This window comes from Gossypium hirsutum, chromosome A03, assembly GCF_007990345.1.
Source record: "Gossypium hirsutum isolate 1008001.06 chromosome A03, Gossypium_hirsutum_v2.1, whole genome shotgun sequence".
Taxonomy (NCBI): domain Eukaryota; kingdom Viridiplantae; phylum Streptophyta; class Magnoliopsida; order Malvales; family Malvaceae; genus Gossypium; species Gossypium hirsutum.
In genome coordinates this window covers 92,986,258-93,004,778 of record NC_053426.1, presented here as the reverse complement: position 1 = coordinate 93,004,778, position 18,521 = coordinate 92,986,258, and the positions used below count along the sequence as shown (strand labels likewise).

The window sequence follows — 18,521 nt, the reverse complement described above, 5'->3', positions numbered from 1 at the left end:
CTGAATTGAATAATAAAAGTATTGAATAATAAAAGTATTAAATGGATTCAATTTGCCTATTTAGATCAAGATAGACCTTGTATGGATTTAGATCGGGGAAATGCTAAAGCCTCGGATCAGTTTATCTCGTTCCTACGTATTTTTCATCGAGGTAAGTTCGTATGATTAAATATCGTTTTAATATTATAATGAGTTATATGTTAATGTGTTAATTGTCATGTAACCAAATGATGTATATCCAACGATGTCACGACGGTTATCGAGACCTGTTTGAACCTTAGGAATTCGTAGTATACAAATGACATGTCATTAGCATTTTCATGTTTTAGGTGTTGGTCTTGAATGTCCTACCGGTGGTTGAAGTCCTGCATTTGTTGCAGATACTCCACAACCTGTGTGAGCAGCATTGTGTAGCTTACGTTTCGACCCATAGCTCATGTGAGCAGGCACATTTCACAACTCATGTGAGCAATGACGTAAAGGAAAGGCTATAATTATATGTTTTGCACACTTCGTGTGAGCTCCCTGAGTATCCGATGATATTCTTAATGGTTCAACGGGCATAAAAAAGGAAAGGAACAATAAGTGTGCAAATTAACTAAACCATGTATTATGAAAAGGATTGAAATGGTAAGCTTCAATGGAAGTATACTTATGTTCATGAAAATGATGAGTTCAAATGACATATGTTCATGTATAATGACTTACCTTATGTTAATTCAAGTGAATTATGTTTGAATGCACTAACCTGTGTTGATAATGGTGTTTAGGCTTGTGTCAGGCTTGTGGTTGAATTATGTTGCACTTAATCTTAATGTTATGTATTGAAATGGTAAGTTATGTTCACGGTTTACTAACTTACTAAGCATTATGTACTTACGTAGTTTTCTTTCTTATGTTTTTCTTATAATCAGAAGCTCGATTAGTTTGGAAGTTCGTCGAAGATCTATCACACTATCCCGCGAATATATCAGTAGTTTTTGATGTTTTGGCCAAGGTTATAATGGCATGTATAGGTGAACTTGTGTTTGATGTTTAGTTAAATGCTTAGATGTTGATTTTGGTATGTATGAGTTGGTTGTTCTGATACCATTTTGATGATGGTTGAATTCAGTCAATTTGGTAAATATGATGCATGAATGGTATGGCTCAAATGGTAAGTTTATGTTGAAGTGATATAGGTCAAGTTATGATATGTTTTGATATGGAAATGAACTAGATGATTATGAATGAAATATGGTCAACTATATGTATATGTTTAGGTAAATTTGTATGTTTGCATGTGAGGTGACTTTTATGGCATATTGGTTGAATGGATTTGGTCATTTCATGCATGTTTTGGTAAAGTTTTGATGCTTTGGTCATGTGCACAAAAATGCTTTTAGGTACATGCTTGATTTGGTGATGGAATGGCTTGATTTTGGCTAATTTCAAGTCCACACGGCCTAAGACAGGCGTAAGACTTAGCCGTGCGTGACACACGGCCAGCCGATACGGTCATGTGTCTCCTGTAAGTTTTAATGCATGCAGGTCCAGCTGTTACGCTGTAATAGTCTGATTTAGACCCTAATCGGAACAGTAGTTTCAGGACCACAAATCTGAGTCAAAAAAATATTTAAATATTATTATTCATTTTTATTATATGTGAATTTGCATGTGTGAAAATTTCGTACGAAAATTTGATTGTTTGTGTGATTAATTTGATAAAAGGACTTAATCGCGTAAGTTGAAAACTTGATAGTTTAAATCATAAAGGTTGATTTGATAGTGGCTTTTTAATATGGAGTATTTATGTTGCAAATAATCCTTTATTTTTGTAATGGCCGAATGTACACTTAATGCATATGTTTATGATATTATTTTTATAAGGTTAAATAAATAAAATATGTTAAATGTTAACATATAATATATTAAAACATAAAAAAATAATAAAGCCATGTATTCATACTTTGTTATTGCCGAAAATAAAAGAAGAAAGAAAAGAAAAAAGAAACAAGGTATTCGGCCGTTGTTGGTTCAATTTTAAGGTATGTTTTGTTTCGGTTTTTGATGATTTTTACGTTTTTGAGATCGTTGCTTCGAATACTACCCGACCCATGCTTGAATTTTTTATTTTGGTGAATATTTTATGTTATGCCATTGATGAATAATTGTGTTTTGTGATGTTTGATGATGAAATATTAAAAATATATTTTAGATTAACATATTTTGTATTGGAGTTTTTGATGATTTTGAGTTATTAAAATTAAATTGCAAAAATAATAAATTGAAGGACTAAAATGAAAAATAAATGAAATATATGGACTAGTATGAGTATGTTGAAAATTCAGCTCAACTATGTTGTTGTGAGATTTGGTGTATTTTGTGTTTTGTGCAATTTGGGCTAAATTGTAAAAGTATGAAATATCAGGGGTAAAATGGTAATTTGCCCATTTATGTGTTGTTGGATTATATTGAATGAAATTTTATTTAAATGAGGTTAATTTGAAATTATATAGATCAAGAACAAAGGAAATCGGACTTGGATCGGGGAAAAACAAAAATAGTCGAATAGCCGATTCGTAACGTCCGTCGATATCCGAGGTAAGTTTTTAAGCAATTAAACATGGATTATTTTGAACATAGAATGTTTTACTATGATAGTTCAAATTTTATAATCTATTATTATGTTAGTCGAATGTGATATATATAAATGATTTAATGTAATTGAGTTTTATTCGATTGATTTCAAAACCATGAAAGTGTGTATGTGTTACATGGAATATTGAACTACTCGATATGTGAAATGTTGTGGAATGATTCTATAATTTGGAAATTCAGGCTTTGAGCCTAGCAAGCTTTGTGCTGGTGACATTGATTGGGCTTCATGCCTAGCAGGCTTATTACCGATGAATAAATATCAGACCTTGGGTCTAGCAGGCTTTGTGCCGGTGTGTAATTCAGGCTTATGCCTAGCAGGTTTTATACCGGTGATTTGTTTTCAATTCTATGATTATAAGAGTTCAAGTTACTATGGATATTGAGCAAGTGAAATTGAGTTGAATGATATTGTATATGTTCGGCCACATAGGTAAGTATATGTGAGCTTATATTGAACTTGAATATTCGATTACATGTGAGTTTATATTGAATTTGTGTATTCGGTCATATGTGAAGTTAACTTGAATGTGCATATTCGGCTATATGTGATGTTCTATTGAATTTGAACTATAGGTTACATATAATGTTTTATTTAACTTTTATATATTCGGCCATATGTGAGTCCATTAAGAATTTTGTGTATTCGGCCATACATGTAAGTGCTAATGTGATAACATATTTGTTCTTGTATAATCGGCTATATAGGAAATATATATATATGGTGATATATATTCAATTTTGAAACGGCTAAAGTATCTTAATGTGTTAATGTGTAATATTATTGATATAATTCGGTTAGTTTCATGTTTTGATTATTCATTGAGTTGTTTATTGTGCTTAAAGCTTACTAAGCTAAGTTGGCTTACTCTGTGTGTTTGTTTATTTTGTTTTATAGATTTTGGTTGTAAGTCACAAGCTCAGGGATCGTTATCGAAGTCATCCACACTATCATCAACTTTCGGTACTATTAAAAGTTTATTTTCGAACTTATGGCATATATAGGCTAATATGTATTTTGTTCAGCTTTGAATATGTGTATATATATATTGAGCCATGCGAATATGGCTTATCTTTAGAGTTTGGATATGGTAATGCTTGGCAATGGTTTATCTCATTTTGATTATAATGATATGTGAAGTGAATGAAAAGTAAATGTGAATGGTATTACATGTGCAGGTAATAGCTTGAAATGATAAGTGGAATTGGCTATGGTTGGTCGCTTGGTTTTGATATGTTTAAATATAAATAAATATGGTTTGATGATTTGATTTTGATATATGTTTATTCATTTATAAACATGAGCTCAGGTGTTAGCATGTTTAATGTATACCAGAAATGCATGATATGAGGCATGCCTATATTCGAATATGCAAATATTAGTTTAGTTCAGTTTGCATGGAAAAAAATGTATAAGTACTATAATTAGTTATGAGTTTATTAATGGTGAATTATTGAGATTTTATTGTTTAATAAAGTTTGTAAGTGAGACATTGATAAATGACCATTTGAATAGTGATTTTATGCAATAGTACACCATGAGCATTATATACATTTTTACAAAATTGATAATTATGTGTATGTATATACATGTACTTTGATTGTTAATTCGAATGATGGTTTGGGTATATAATGAAAGTATATGTGTATGTTTATATTTGTTAATGAAAATGTGATTATTTGAAAGGTATAGATTTGGTTAAATTTTGAGGTATGATTTGTAAATGCAATATGATAAATAAAGCATGTTTAATATTTAATTAGCCATATGCTTTATATATATTTATGAGTATGAATTGTATGAATATGTGAATGTTGGAATTTTATTTTTGCTCAATAATTCCTCATAACCCTAATCCAGCGACGGGTACGGGTTGGGGGTGTTACATACACAGCCTAGCACACGAGCGTGTGGAGCCATTTCGTGAGTTACATAGCCTACCACAAGGGCGTGTGGCTTGGCCGTGTGACCCAACTCAGAAAGTTACATGGGTGAGGACACGACCTAACCACAAGGCCAGTGACCCATGGAGTCCAAATTTTCTAATTTTTTCTTTAACTTTCCAAATGTTTCCAAATTAGTCCCCAATTGTTTTTAAATTATTTTTAAGGCCACGGGGGCTCGATTTAGGGACGATATGTACATGAGTGAATGTTTTATATCATGTTATGTCAATGTATAAAATGTACGATTTAATGTTCAAATTGTACAGTAATGCTTTGAAACCCTATTTCGACGACGGATACGAGTTAGGAGTGTTACAAGAAATTTAACGACCACCCTAGCATTATTAGTTGGTAAAGTTTGAGCTTCAACCTATTTTGATACATAATCGACTACTACCAGTATGTATTTATTACCATAAGAACTAGAAAACAGTCCCATGAAATTAATATCCCAAATGTCAAAAATTTCACAAGAAAGCATGTAAGTTTGAGGCATTCCATCACATTTGAAAATATTACCTGTTCTTTGATATCTACCACAAGAAGCGACATACCTGTTAGCATCTTTGAATAGTTTAGGCCAATAAAAACCTAATCCAAGTGCTTTATGTGCTGCCCTGATCTCACTGTAGTGTCCTCCTGTCGGTCCCGAATTACAATTTATTCACTTCTGGTTTCGAAACACACCTTTGAATTACCTGATCTGCACACACACGAAAAAGAAAAAGATCCTTGCAAAAATAGTTTTTCACATCAGCAAAGAATCACTTCTTTTGATGATGAGTCAACCCTTTTGGTAAAATGTTAACAACCAAATAATTCACGATATTTGCAAACTAAAGGCCTTCAGAATCGGTTATAGCAAAGAGTCGTTCTTCAAGAAACGAGTCATTTATCTCCTTCTCATTAAGCTACTCAAGATAGGGATTCTCAAGTTTCGAAAGGTAGTCTACTACAAGATTTTCAGCCCCTTTCTTATCTTTAATTTCTAAATCAAATTCCTGCAATAACAAAATCCACCTTATAAGTCAAAGTTTTGCATCCGGTTTAGTGAAAAGGTAGCAAGAGCGGAGTGGTCAGTGTACACAACTTTAGACAGTATTAAATAAGGTCTAAATTTATCAAATGCAAAAATCACATCTAGCAATTCTTTTTTGGTAGTGGTGTAATTCTCACTTCGTTGTCCAAGAACTGTACCTACGGCAAAATCATTTCATCACACATTAATACAAAAGGTAAATTCCAATCAAGTGCGACAATAATCGGGGCATTAATTAATTTGTCCTTAAGAACATTAAACGCCTCCAAACATTTCTAACTGAATTTGAATGGCATATCTTTTTCTAGCAAATTAGTTAAAAGCTTATCTATTTTAGAAAAATCTTTGATAAAACTTCTATAGAACTCAATATGTCCTAAGAAACTTCTAATAACCTTAATTGAATTAGGGGGAGGTAATTTTTCGATAGTTTCCATTTTCGATTTATCAACCTCGATCCCTTTACTAGAAATTTTATGGTCCAAAATAATCTCTTCTTGAACCATGAAGTGACATTTTTCCCAATTAAGCACAAGGTTCGTTTCCTCACATATCATCAAAATTCGTTTTAAGTTATTAAGGCAAAAATAGAAATAATTATTGAATACCAAGAAGTCCATCAATACCTCCATAATGTCTTCTACGAGTTCATCAAAGATGGCTAACATGCAACGCTAAAAAATAGTAGGAGCATTACATAATCCAAAAGGCATTCTTTGGTAAGCAAACGTACCATATGGACATGTAAATGTCATTTTCTCTTGATCCTCTATAGCTATTGGAATTTGGAAGTAGCTAGAAAGCCTATCTAGGAAGCAATAATACATGTGACCAGATAATCTCTCTAATATTTGATCCACAAAGCGGTAGAGAAAATGGTCTTCCCTTGTAGCATCGTTCGACTTCCTATAATCAATACAAACTCTTCATCCCATGATTGTTCTTGTTGGAATCAAATCATTCTTCTCATTAGAAACAACATTTATACCTCTTTTCTTAGGAACAACCTATACAAGACTCATCCAAGTACTATCAGAAATAGGATAAATAACTCCAGCATCTAGAAGTTTAATTACCTCAGCCTTAACAACTTCTTTCTTGTTGAGATTTAGCCTCCTTTGAGCTTGTACACATTGTTTATACTTTCTTCAATTAAAATTTTATAGGTGTAAAAAGAAGGGTTGATCCCTCTAATGTCTGAAATTTTCTAGGCTATAGCTCTTTTGTGTTCCTTTAACACTTGCAGTAACTCATCTTTCTCATTCGGCTTTAAATCTGAAACAATAATCACCGAAAATGTAAAATTTTTCTCAAGGAATGCATACTCCAAATGATTTGGCAATTGCTTCAGTTCCAATTTTGGAGGTGCTTCAATAAAGGGCTTCAATTTTAGTTCTTTACTTACCTCAATAGCAGCATGATTTTTATGTCTTAGTGGAGACTCATTAGTATCTAGGTCAATTTTCATCTCATTTATCACAACATTATATCCATCAACCTTCTCTCCTTGAACAAGACACAGTTCCAACGTGTCCTTTTTAACAATTTCCTGCAAAGAATCTTGAATAGCATGATCAATAAAATCGATAAAATAATAGAAATCATCTCGCTCTCTAGAAAATAGCATGGCATCATAAATTTGAAAAATGATCTCATCATCACCCACCCTAAGCACAAGTTTACCATTACCCACATCAATTATAGTTCTAGCAGTAGCTAAAAAGGGTCAACCCAAAATTAAAGGCACTTCAATGTCCTCATCCATGTCAAGTATAACAAAATCAATAGGGAATATGAATTTATCTACTTCCACAAGTACATCTTCAATAATACCCCTAGGATATTTAACAAATTTGGCAGCTAATTGAATACTAATCCTAATGGGATTCGGTTCCCTAAAATCAAGTTGCTTGAACATTTTACAAGGCATCAAATTAATACTAGCACCCAAATCAGTTAATGCTTTTTCAATGTTTAAACTACCAATAAAACAATGAATAGTAAAACTTCTTGGGTCTTCTAGCTTGGTGGGCAATTTATTTTGGAGAATGGTTGAACACTCTTCATTGAGTTCTACAGTGGATAGCTCTTCAAACTTCATTTTATTTGCAAAAAGCTCCTTTAAAAAATTTTACATATGTGGACATCTGTGAAAGAGCTTCAACAAAAGGTAAGTTAATATGTAATTGTTTAAAAAGTTTAAGAAATTTACCAAATTTTTCATCCATGCGGTCTTTCTTCAACTTTGTTGGGTATGGTATCGGTGGTTTGTATTCTTTAAGTACCACAATTTGATTTTTTTTTTATTTTTTCCACCCCATCATCTTTCTTATCAGTTTCTTGTTTCAGCTTATTTTCAAGTTCAGACAACTCCTTCTCATTCCTTAATGAAACTGCTTTAACGTGCTCTTTGGGTTAGGTTCAGTGTTACTAGGTAGCTACCTTATTGCCTTTCTGAAATCAGTTTAGCAAGATGCCCAATCTAATTTTCAAGCCAATGAATTGATGCTTGCTGATTTTTCAAAGTTGTCTCAGTGTTTTGAAATTGAGTTTCTGACACCGAAATGAATTTGGCTAACATCTCTTCAAGGTTTGATTTTTTTTCTTGCTAATAAGGTTGTTGGAAACTCGGAGGAGGTTGTGAATTTTGATTTCCTTGACCACCCCATGAGAAATTTAGATGGTTTCTCCAACTTGCATTATATATATTGCTATAGGGATTAGTCTAGACTTGTTTATGCTCCATGTTAGACTTGAAGGGTGAATATTTTGAATTAAGCATCCCCGCTTCATTCGCATCACACTACATCACCAATTCACCTGCTTAGACAAATTTAAACCATCAATTTTCTTACCAAGAGCTTCAACCTGATTAGCTAGCATAGAAACTACATCAATATCAAAAACTTCAACTACCTTGGCAGGTTTTACTCTCATAACTTGCCATTGATAATTATTCAGTGTCATCTCCTCAATAAATTTTTGAGTTGCCTCAGATATTTTATTCTTTAAAGTTCTGCTAACTGCTGCATCAATCATATGTCTAGTCGAAAGATTCAAACCATTGTAAAAAGTTTGAACTTGGAGCCGCAAAGGTAATCCATGGTGAGGACACCTTTTTAACAAATCGTTGAATATCTCTCCCAAGTATCATGAAGAGTCTCAATATCAAACTGAACAAAAGAAGAGATTTCATTCATCTACTTAGATATTTTAATCGATGGAAAATATTTTAACAAAAATTTTTCAGTCATCTACGCCCAAATAGTGATAGAACCTTGTGGTAAAGAGTTTAACCACTATTTTTCCTTAATTCTTAATTAGAATGGGAACAACCGTAAGCGTATGGCATCATCAGTAATGTCATTGATCTTGAAAGTGTTGCAAATCTTAAGTTGTAACATCCCAATTTTTAGGCCTAGTCGGAACAGTGTTTTCGGGACCACAATTCGACATAAGAAAATTTATTTTTATTATATCTGTATGGTCCACGATTTCACAGAATGAATTTGCGAAATTTTCGTTAAAAAATTTTGACGTTTGGGTATTTAATTTGGTCAAAAGGACTAAATCATAAAAAGTGCAAAATGTGAGTTCTAGATGTTAAAGGTGTCAAATTGCTATGGACTTTAAATTAGAGGTCTTTATATAGAAATTGGACCATTGGGCATTTGTTGGACAAAAATGGGCATGAGATAGGTGAAATGAACAACTTTAAGTTAGGGGCATTTAGGTAATCTAGTAAATACATGAATTAAAAGCCCAAAATAGACAAAATTGGCTTCCATCTTCTTGCTCCAGCCGAAACCCCCATGGAAGCCATGGCTAGGGTTTTTTTCAAACTTCCAAGCTCAATAGTAAATGATCTCTAGCCCCGTTTTCAAAGTTCTTTACATTTTTGAAGTTCTCGTAACTCGATTTACCTATTTCTACTATTATTTTAAGCTAGGGCTCATGTCTAAAAATTTACCCATGAATTACATGCATGTGTTTTAATGTCTAATGGTAGAAAATGAATGTTGGGAGTTAGATAAACATATTTTGTTAAGTAATTTTCGGTGAAAACATCCAAAAGGATCGTTTTGAGAAATTATAAAATGTGTAGTAAGTGTTTTAATGAAAATTTTGAGATGCTATAGTTATGAAAATGGTTCAACTAGGCTTGGGTAACAAAGAAATTGAGTGCATTTCATTTTACGAGCCTAGGGGAAAAAGTGTAATTATGATAAAGTTTAGGGGCAAAATGTAATTTTTCCAAAATATGATATTTGGACCACATTGAATAATGTGACTAATAATTAGACTAAATATCACATTATAGATCGAGGAAATTGAGGTTCGGACCTAGAACAGGGGAAAAACGAAGAATCAATGGTTAGGTCTCTTTTGATAACCTTGGTGTCGAGGTAAGTTCATGTGTAAATGATATTACCTTATGTTATGTATTTTATATTTCGATATTGCATGAATCGTACATTTTTTTCCGTGATTTTTTCCAATGATGATTATGACGAAGTTCCGATGAATGAGAAATCCCGAATGAATCTTAAAGATGAATAAGGTACAAATATCAAAACAGTAAGGTTATTAGGATTTCGTATAAGACCATATCTGAGATATGGCCTCGGTATGTGATTTCGTATAAGACCATGTCGAGGACATGGCATCAATATGATATTTCATGTAAGACCATATCGGGGATATGGCATTGAAACAATACTATATGTATGAGATTTCCAAGTAACCCTAGGTATTCTGAATGATCCAACGGATAAGTTCAAAACGAGAAGGTATGTGACCGTATTACGAGTGGTACAGGTATGTACATATAACTCATGTGAAGTGAATTCGGTTTATGATGCATTATTGATAAGGATACGAATGAGTAAGATATGTATTTATACCATGATGGTTGGAACAATTGGTAAAAGTGTTAATGACTTAGTTATCATTATTTTATACTAAAACAGTTTTGGACAGCAGTAGCAGAAAGTGAGTTAGAGGTTGAATAAAATATGGAATTAAATCTTATTGAGCCTAGTTTCACATAAAAGAAACGGTATAAGAAAAAGAATATCAGATTATGAGATATTTAAATTTTCATGAGACTGAGTCAGAATGTTTCAGCATCCCCTGCTCTGATTTGAGAAAATCATCAAAAATTGTACAAAATAATTATGGGTTATAATTTATATTATTAGATTCTTTAATGAGTATATTTTCAAAAGAATAAACGGGAACATCATTCGAATCCCGTATGAGAAGATAATTAATTTTTAGCGAAGAGAGGTCAAAACTGTCAAACAACGAAAAAGGGGTAACTTTGAAGAATAAACTGTACTAATTGGCTAAACCAAAATTCTGAAAATTTTATGGTAGGAAGATATGTGAGTCTAGTTTCAGGAAAATTAACGGATCTTAAATTAGAGCTCCATATCTTCATATATAAATGATTTAGTGTCTATGAATCGAGTAGACAGCTTGACTGGAATTTGATCAATAGTGGATTAATATGCAATTATAATTGTGATATCTTGAGAGCATGTTGTAAGAATTTGGTAAAAGCATATTAATAAAATTTATTATTATTTTCGTATGAACTTTCTAAGTTTTATAGCTTACTCCCTCCCTTTCCCATCTCTTATAGGTTAATTTTTGCTAGCTCGGGTTGGAGATTGCCAGATATGTCATCACACTATCAAGTTATCACGTTGGGTAAAACGGATACAACCCTCTTAAGTTTATGGCATGTATAGGGACTAATTCACTCTGTGAATATGTCTTTATAAGTTAGCCAAATGTATTGGCTAGTAATAGTTAATAGATTGATGTTGAAGGTAGCCATGCAAATTTGCTTATATGGCTTAAATGGTCGTAAATTAAATTTTGTATACATGTATGTGCCAATGCTTTGAAGACGTGGATTTTGTTATGAGCCATGAATGCTTGAAGATTTAAATTAGATTTGTTGGAATGTTGATAATTATGATATAAATGGATAAATTGGAGGCAAACCAATTATATATATTATGTGTGTTTTGGTAAGTTTGGACTTGAATAAGAGAAATTTCATGTGCATGCATGTGTTGTTGTGAGGATACCATGCTTGAGCATTGATTGTGGATGTATAATTGCTCAATTAAGTATGTTAATTGCTATAGAGATGTATAAGTGTATGTGTACAACTATGGGTGGCAAATGGCTTGGAAATAGCATTGTATTTGTCCACACGGGTAGAGATACGGGCGTGTGTCTAAGTCGTGTATGACACACGGCCTGCCCCCATGGGCGTGTAGTCCGGTTGTGTGTCCCCTGCATCTTGTTCTTTAACTTCGAATTGGTCACATGGGCTAAGACACGGTCGTGTGTCTCAGCCGTGTGAGGGATATGGCCTTGGGACATGGGCGTGTGCTTTGGCCGTGTGCCCCTAATTTGGTGATTACGTCATAAACAAAGAGTTACACGGCTGAGGACACGGGCGTGTGTGACCACACGGCCTATCCGCATAGGCGTGTGACTCTGTTTCATGATGAAATTTTCTAAGTTTTCCCAGAAGTTTTAAAAGTTTCCGGTTTAGTCCCGAATCACCTTTGATGCGTGTATAGGGCCTCTTAAGCCCGTTTAAAGGACGTTATACATATATATGAATGTTTTTTATTTAGACAAAATTTTATGGTTGTTTTATGTGATTATGTATGTTTAAGTTTGATAATGCCTCATATCCTGTCCCGACCTCGGACACGGGTAAGGGGTGCTACATAAGAAGTTAGTCAATAAGCATTCGGATCTTCATTTTACAAACCATCAAATCGAACATATTGTTGCACCGTTTGAATTGTGCTCGGTTTGATCTCAAGTTGTCTGCATTAACAGTCGGCTTAACAATACTCGATTCAGCTCCAATCAGAGTGGGTTTAGCATAATCATACATAGTACGAGGGGCAAGACCTGCAGGAGGTAGCTAATTATTTTTATTATGACTCATCTCCACAATAATATTCTTTTCCTCGTGATCATCTACTGTACTCTGTTGATTTTGCCTTGCTTCTCTAACCTCTACGATTTCTGCGAGCAGTTCTTTCAATCTCACTATAAAAAATTATTGGTTCCAATGAGTTTCCTCTAGTCATAAACTAAAAGAACCTATCAAAATCAAACAAACAAAAATATTAAAATATAAAAATTAAATTAAAAATAAATAAAATAAAAATAGCTAAATTAATAAAAATAATTTTTTCCTGATATTTCAGTCCCTAGATACAACGCCAAAAACTTGATGTCCACGAAACCAACTAAAAATATGACAAAGAGAAATACCTTTATAGATAAATAGTATAACTACGGTGAGCAAATATATCGTTCCCACGAGGACTAAAAGTACTAGTAATTACTGTCTTTCTATTATTTAACCGACAAATTAAAGTGATTGAATTAAACCCAAATTAACTAAATTAATTAACTAAGAACTCTGTAAAGAACAAATCAGAAAAATAATTGAATAATAACCAAGAAGCGAAACAATACCCAAGAAAGAATACACCTAGACTGCATCTGTCATTATCAATCTAAATTAAACAATTTATTCACTTAATATCTTCATCCGTAGAAATCACTAAATTATGTTAATATCTCTCTTCAAAACTCAGAGCAACTAACTCTAGGTTAATTAATTGAAATTTCTTTCTAATTAAAACATCTATTATCACATTAACTCGATTTATGGATTCCCCTATAAGATTTGACTCTAATCCGATAGATTTATGTCTTCCTATTTTTAGGATTGCATGTAACTCTACTCAATTATGCTAGATCTACTCTAAATAAGGTCTATTCCTCCTCTGAATTAAGCACATCAAACATGAATTAATAATCTAAAAATATTAAATCTAAAATTAAACACACATAATTGAGAACAAGATTCAAGTATTTATTGCGTCAAACAGAAATCAAAAGACAGAATGCATCATAGAGTTCATCTCCCTTAGGTATTTAGAAAATTAGTTTATAATCGTGAATAAAAACATCTCAAGTCAATATAACCACAAGAAATAGAAAAACTCATAATAAACTTCAAAGAAATCAAAAGGAAATCTTTAATCTTAGTAGAATCTACTTCAGAGTCGACTTCAATGGCCTTTTTGAGTTATTTTCTTCAATCTTCTCTGACGGCCTCCTTTCCTATAATTATATTTGGTATTTATAGTTCTTAAAATGCCCAAAAAATTTAAAGATTGCATTTTTTCACGTGTCCAAAGTGCAAATCACGAAATCTACGCGGTCTGGCACATGGCTATGTGACAGCCGTGTGGCTCACACGACAGTGTACCCAGCCCGTGTAGGAAGGCCTAGCCCATGTGGCTCCTGAAATCTACTCCAATTATCTATTTTTGCTTCGTTTTTACTCATTTTGCTCCCAAATGCTCTTCTAAGTATAGAAACATGATTTAAAGGATTCAAAATATAAAGTTCACCATTTTGCATTGATTAATCACTCAAAAAAACATTAAGGATTGAATTAAAATATCTTACTTTTGACACTTATCATTGAACAAAATTTAAAATTTATACTTAAAAAGTTAAAAATAGTCTCATTTTTTTTAAAAAAATATTAATCCAATTGTTAGAATCGTAAATGTATTAGCAGAAAATAATATGTAAATTGAAATTTTTTATAGAAACTACCAATAACAATAACAAATGAACCAAGGTTTTAAAATTGAAAAAGTAAGAAGATTGAATTTTTAACTTTTTAAGCGCAGGGACTAGATCTTAAATTTTATACAGATACATAATCTAACAGAACATTTTAACCTTTATTATTCTTCCTTAAATTTAAAAATAACCTAAAAAGTTTGTTTTTTTCCAGGATCCCAAATACATCCACTGCAAAAAAAAAATTCTATCTTATTTTAAAAAATGATTTTGATATTTTATTTTTTGAAAAATAAAAATCAAATGTAATGCATAGAACTAAAAGTTTGATAATGAAAATATGTAAACTCGTTTTTCTAGAAATAAAATAGAATAATTTTACATTGACTCGAATTAGGATATTCGATTAAATATTTAAGAATTGTTGAAAACAATAATATTTTTATGTTTATATATTTAAACAAAGGTCAATTATTTCTCATTTATCTAAAATAAAATTTATTTATTAAAATAATAATTTTATAAATAAATAATATAAAAACAATTTAAAGTGAAAAATCATACTATGAACAAGACTCACACAGATTCAACTAACTTTCTTTCTTCAATATGCGGTTAGATAAAAAGCTATAGCCTGAAATCCCCAAGTTAAAAATGTCGAGAATAGAAGTCTTTAGAATGAAGGAAGCATGATGGAATATACAGTTGAAGACAAAAAGTTGGGACACCAATTACGTTAAAGGCTATGAGCCTACATTGGCTCTAGTGATTGTGGTTCAGATAGTTTCCTATACAATTATATGTATTTAATTATTAAATTTCATGTAAAAAAGAGAAATTAATTCATTTTTTTTAATTTTTACGTGTCTTATAAAATATTATGATTTAAATATTTTTATATTTAAAGTTTAATTTATTCTAAAATTTAAAAACAAAAATTAAAACACTCTAATAGTTAACTATTTCTATAATTTAGCCTCTTTTTTTCAAATATGCTGCATCAAATTAAAATGCTGGATTCGCCGTGATGCAGAAACAGGGAAGGAGCAGCGATTCACCATCAATGTTCACCACTAGTACTATTGATCACGATTGAAGCACTTTAAATCCTTGTTAAAGGGTGCTAATCTCTTTACACTCCACACATGGGGCACATTTGACAGATTTCCATTACTACAATCATTCTTCAATGTCACACAGCTTTGTACCTCTCCTACCAAGTTGTTTCAGCTTTGTTTCTTTGGCTGACTCCCGCTCTGCAACATCTTAATACAACGCATTATATGCCACAGTATATTTGTCTCAACAGGAAACCAACTACATGACAAACGATTGTGCCTAAAATAATATTTTACCGAATTGCAAGCTGGCCTAGTAACATTCATACCTTGTCCGAGATTTAAGTGAAAATACCCGATATTATACTACATATTCAAATATCTACTGACCATGGAGCCTCAAGCCTAGAAAGACTCAAAAATGTCCAAAACTATGCTATTCTGACTCCGACATTATATTCAATCTTTTCCAAATTTTTTCACGTATATGGAGAGCTTAAAAGGTTCATATCCTCAGGTCAGATCCATGCTCAAAGATAGAAAAGAAGCTCCGAGCAACATAGCTTGAAAGAATTCCATAACCCAAAACTAAACTATTCACTTGGGGTAGAATTTTTTGCGTCCAAGAACATTCTTTAAAAAAGTAACTGCAACCATTGCCAGTGAAGAAATAATTTTATATGAAACTATAAAATAGAATTAAAGTCCATTCTTTCCAGTAAACTGATCCTGATATTTCCTTTTTCCAAATAGCATAAGTAATGCGTTCATAAATTGTTGTAGAAGGGCACTCTGCTTTCCAACCCAGCTAATGGATATAAAACTACCAACAAAAGGCAGATGTTGGTCCTCAGGATAAACTAGTTAAATCCTATTAATTGCCCCCATATTAGTCGACCACAAGCCACTAATCACTACTCATTCATGAATCACTACAAGATATTTCAGTGGAATGTTGAAACCATAAGTGTGTGCTTGTACATATACACGCATTTATACACACAAATCTCCTCTTTAGGCATGTCATTCAAGCTCCATCCTAGAAACTATCACATAGGTCATCCATGCATTAAAAAGAGAACACTTCTATTTACAGAAAAGGCATGGAAGAGTATGCCACCAAATGAAAATAGATCAGATTGGTTCCAACCATATAAGACAGAGAGAACAGGAGGTGAGAGAACATAATTCAGACATAACTTTATCCTTACTATTCCATAAGTTCGACGAACCGTTAAGGGAAACACAGAATTCTTGATTCACTTATATAATGCATTTCATTATATTACACAGAATCAAATTGGCAGCTTAAAGGAAAAAATATAGAATTCCTTGTTGAGTCATTTATTTCACTGCATTTCATTCCAATTACATTGAATGAAATTCATATTAATGACATGATAATAAAAACAAAAAATGCTAGTGTACCACAAAAGATAGAAACATTAAAGTTATGCAGCGCACAAGTAATAGAAGAAATAAAAATATTATTAAGAGAAAAAGGCAATCTAAGGTATGTAACAGGCCAAAGTTTGTACGGTACCTCTACTGAGCCTGAAGAAACAACTAACTGGAAGTTACATAAAACCCACATACGAAGGTAACCTCCTCAACCTGCTTGCTTTGAGACTGCAGTGATATTCGCAGATATGTCATAAAATATTCCAGAGCTAATTACAGCTTGAATGTCTCAGACCATAATTGAAAACATAATAAAATGGAAATAGCAAATTATGCATTAACTTTCACATCTCTAGGGATGTGTCAATAGCTGAACAACTTACATTTAACAGGTAATAAAATCAACGAAGTTAAAAATAAATGGAGTTGATAGATATAAGAAAGTCAACTAAAGGCTAACTCATGGACCTAGCATCACTGCTTAACCTTGCTGAACTCAAATACTTACAAAGTGTAAATTGAATGAAATCAGCATCCTGCCATAACTCATTTCCTTCTATAATTCCGTTCATTTTATTTTCTGTGGCTGTGGTTAGAGGGAATAAGCATCATTTTTTTCCGCAAAAAAACAAAGGCCAACTTAAGCATCAAAACAGATCAAATTGTTCATTCCATGGAACAGCACAAGCTCTACCGTTTGGTATAATCAGATAACGGGAAAAAAAACTATATGTTCTTTTACTTTATTAGCAGTAAATACCTTCCTCTGATAAGTAGTCCAGCCATAGACAGTTACTAGAGTCAATCGAATTGTAAAACTGGGTTGATAATCAACACATGAATAATGAAATTAAAAACTTATGAAAAATAGTACAGAAGCCAACTCCTTTGACAACAATAAATAGAGTTTAATAACTTTTTTCCAAATGAAAGCAAACACAAGCACAAAATAACAATCTTGAACAAGTCCATAGGGAAGAGAGGAATCATTTGCACATCTCAACTACTAAATTTTCTTCCCAACTCAAGAAAATAGTGTTCTACGAAACCATAACATGAACACTATCCAAGCGGCAACTTTTTATCATGGGAACCCCTACAGCACCCAATAAAGTTACAAATAAGAACTCCATACGAAAATGAGAAAAATAAAAACCAATAATATAATAAGACGACACCACTTTCTGTGTACTGCAGAGGAAATCCCTCAAGGATGGACAATATAACTAACCCCATAAAGCCATTCAGAGATACTGGATTAATAAATTACCTTTGGTGTACAATGGTTACTATCAATATCTTCGTCAATGAAAAAGCAAAGAACGTCCCCTCCACATCAACCGTCTCTTACAACAAATGTAAATATTAAAACATGGAAAAGAGTAGGAAGAAATCCAATATATTTTAATATTCAAAACTAGCTATAAAGGGAGAGTTTACATCATTGTTCTAATAAAAATATGTTACACAAGTTTCAGCTGAAACTGATTTCTAAAAGAAGAAAGGCTGATATGCCACCCTTGCAATACCAGCGGTGTAGAAGCAATTCTATATGAAGATCAAGCTGGAAAACAAATAACCTGTGAAACATCTGGTCACATGAAGAGGCAAACACTATCTCCAACCAAATCAACAATTCCTGCTAAGAAACAGCAAGAATGATGGTCTGACAAGCAAAGCTTGCAACTTCGTTGAATGCAAGTCCCTCACCTCAATTAAGGCCATTTAACAATAATGTGAAAAACTAAAACATGAACATTAAATGGCACTAATGAATGAACTTTCTC

General features: G+C 32.4%; 1 non-coding gene across 1 annotated transcript; it reads left to right on the top strand.

The window, feature by feature from the left end:
- Nucleotides 1-8,720: 8,720 nt before the first annotated feature.
- LOC121225325 (small nucleolar RNA R71) lies at nt 8,721-8,828 on the top strand. Its single transcript, XR_005923186.1, has one exon. It is a non-coding gene; the product is annotated as a small nucleolar RNA R71 (small nucleolar RNA).
- Nucleotides 8,829-18,521: the final 9,693 nt, after the last annotated feature.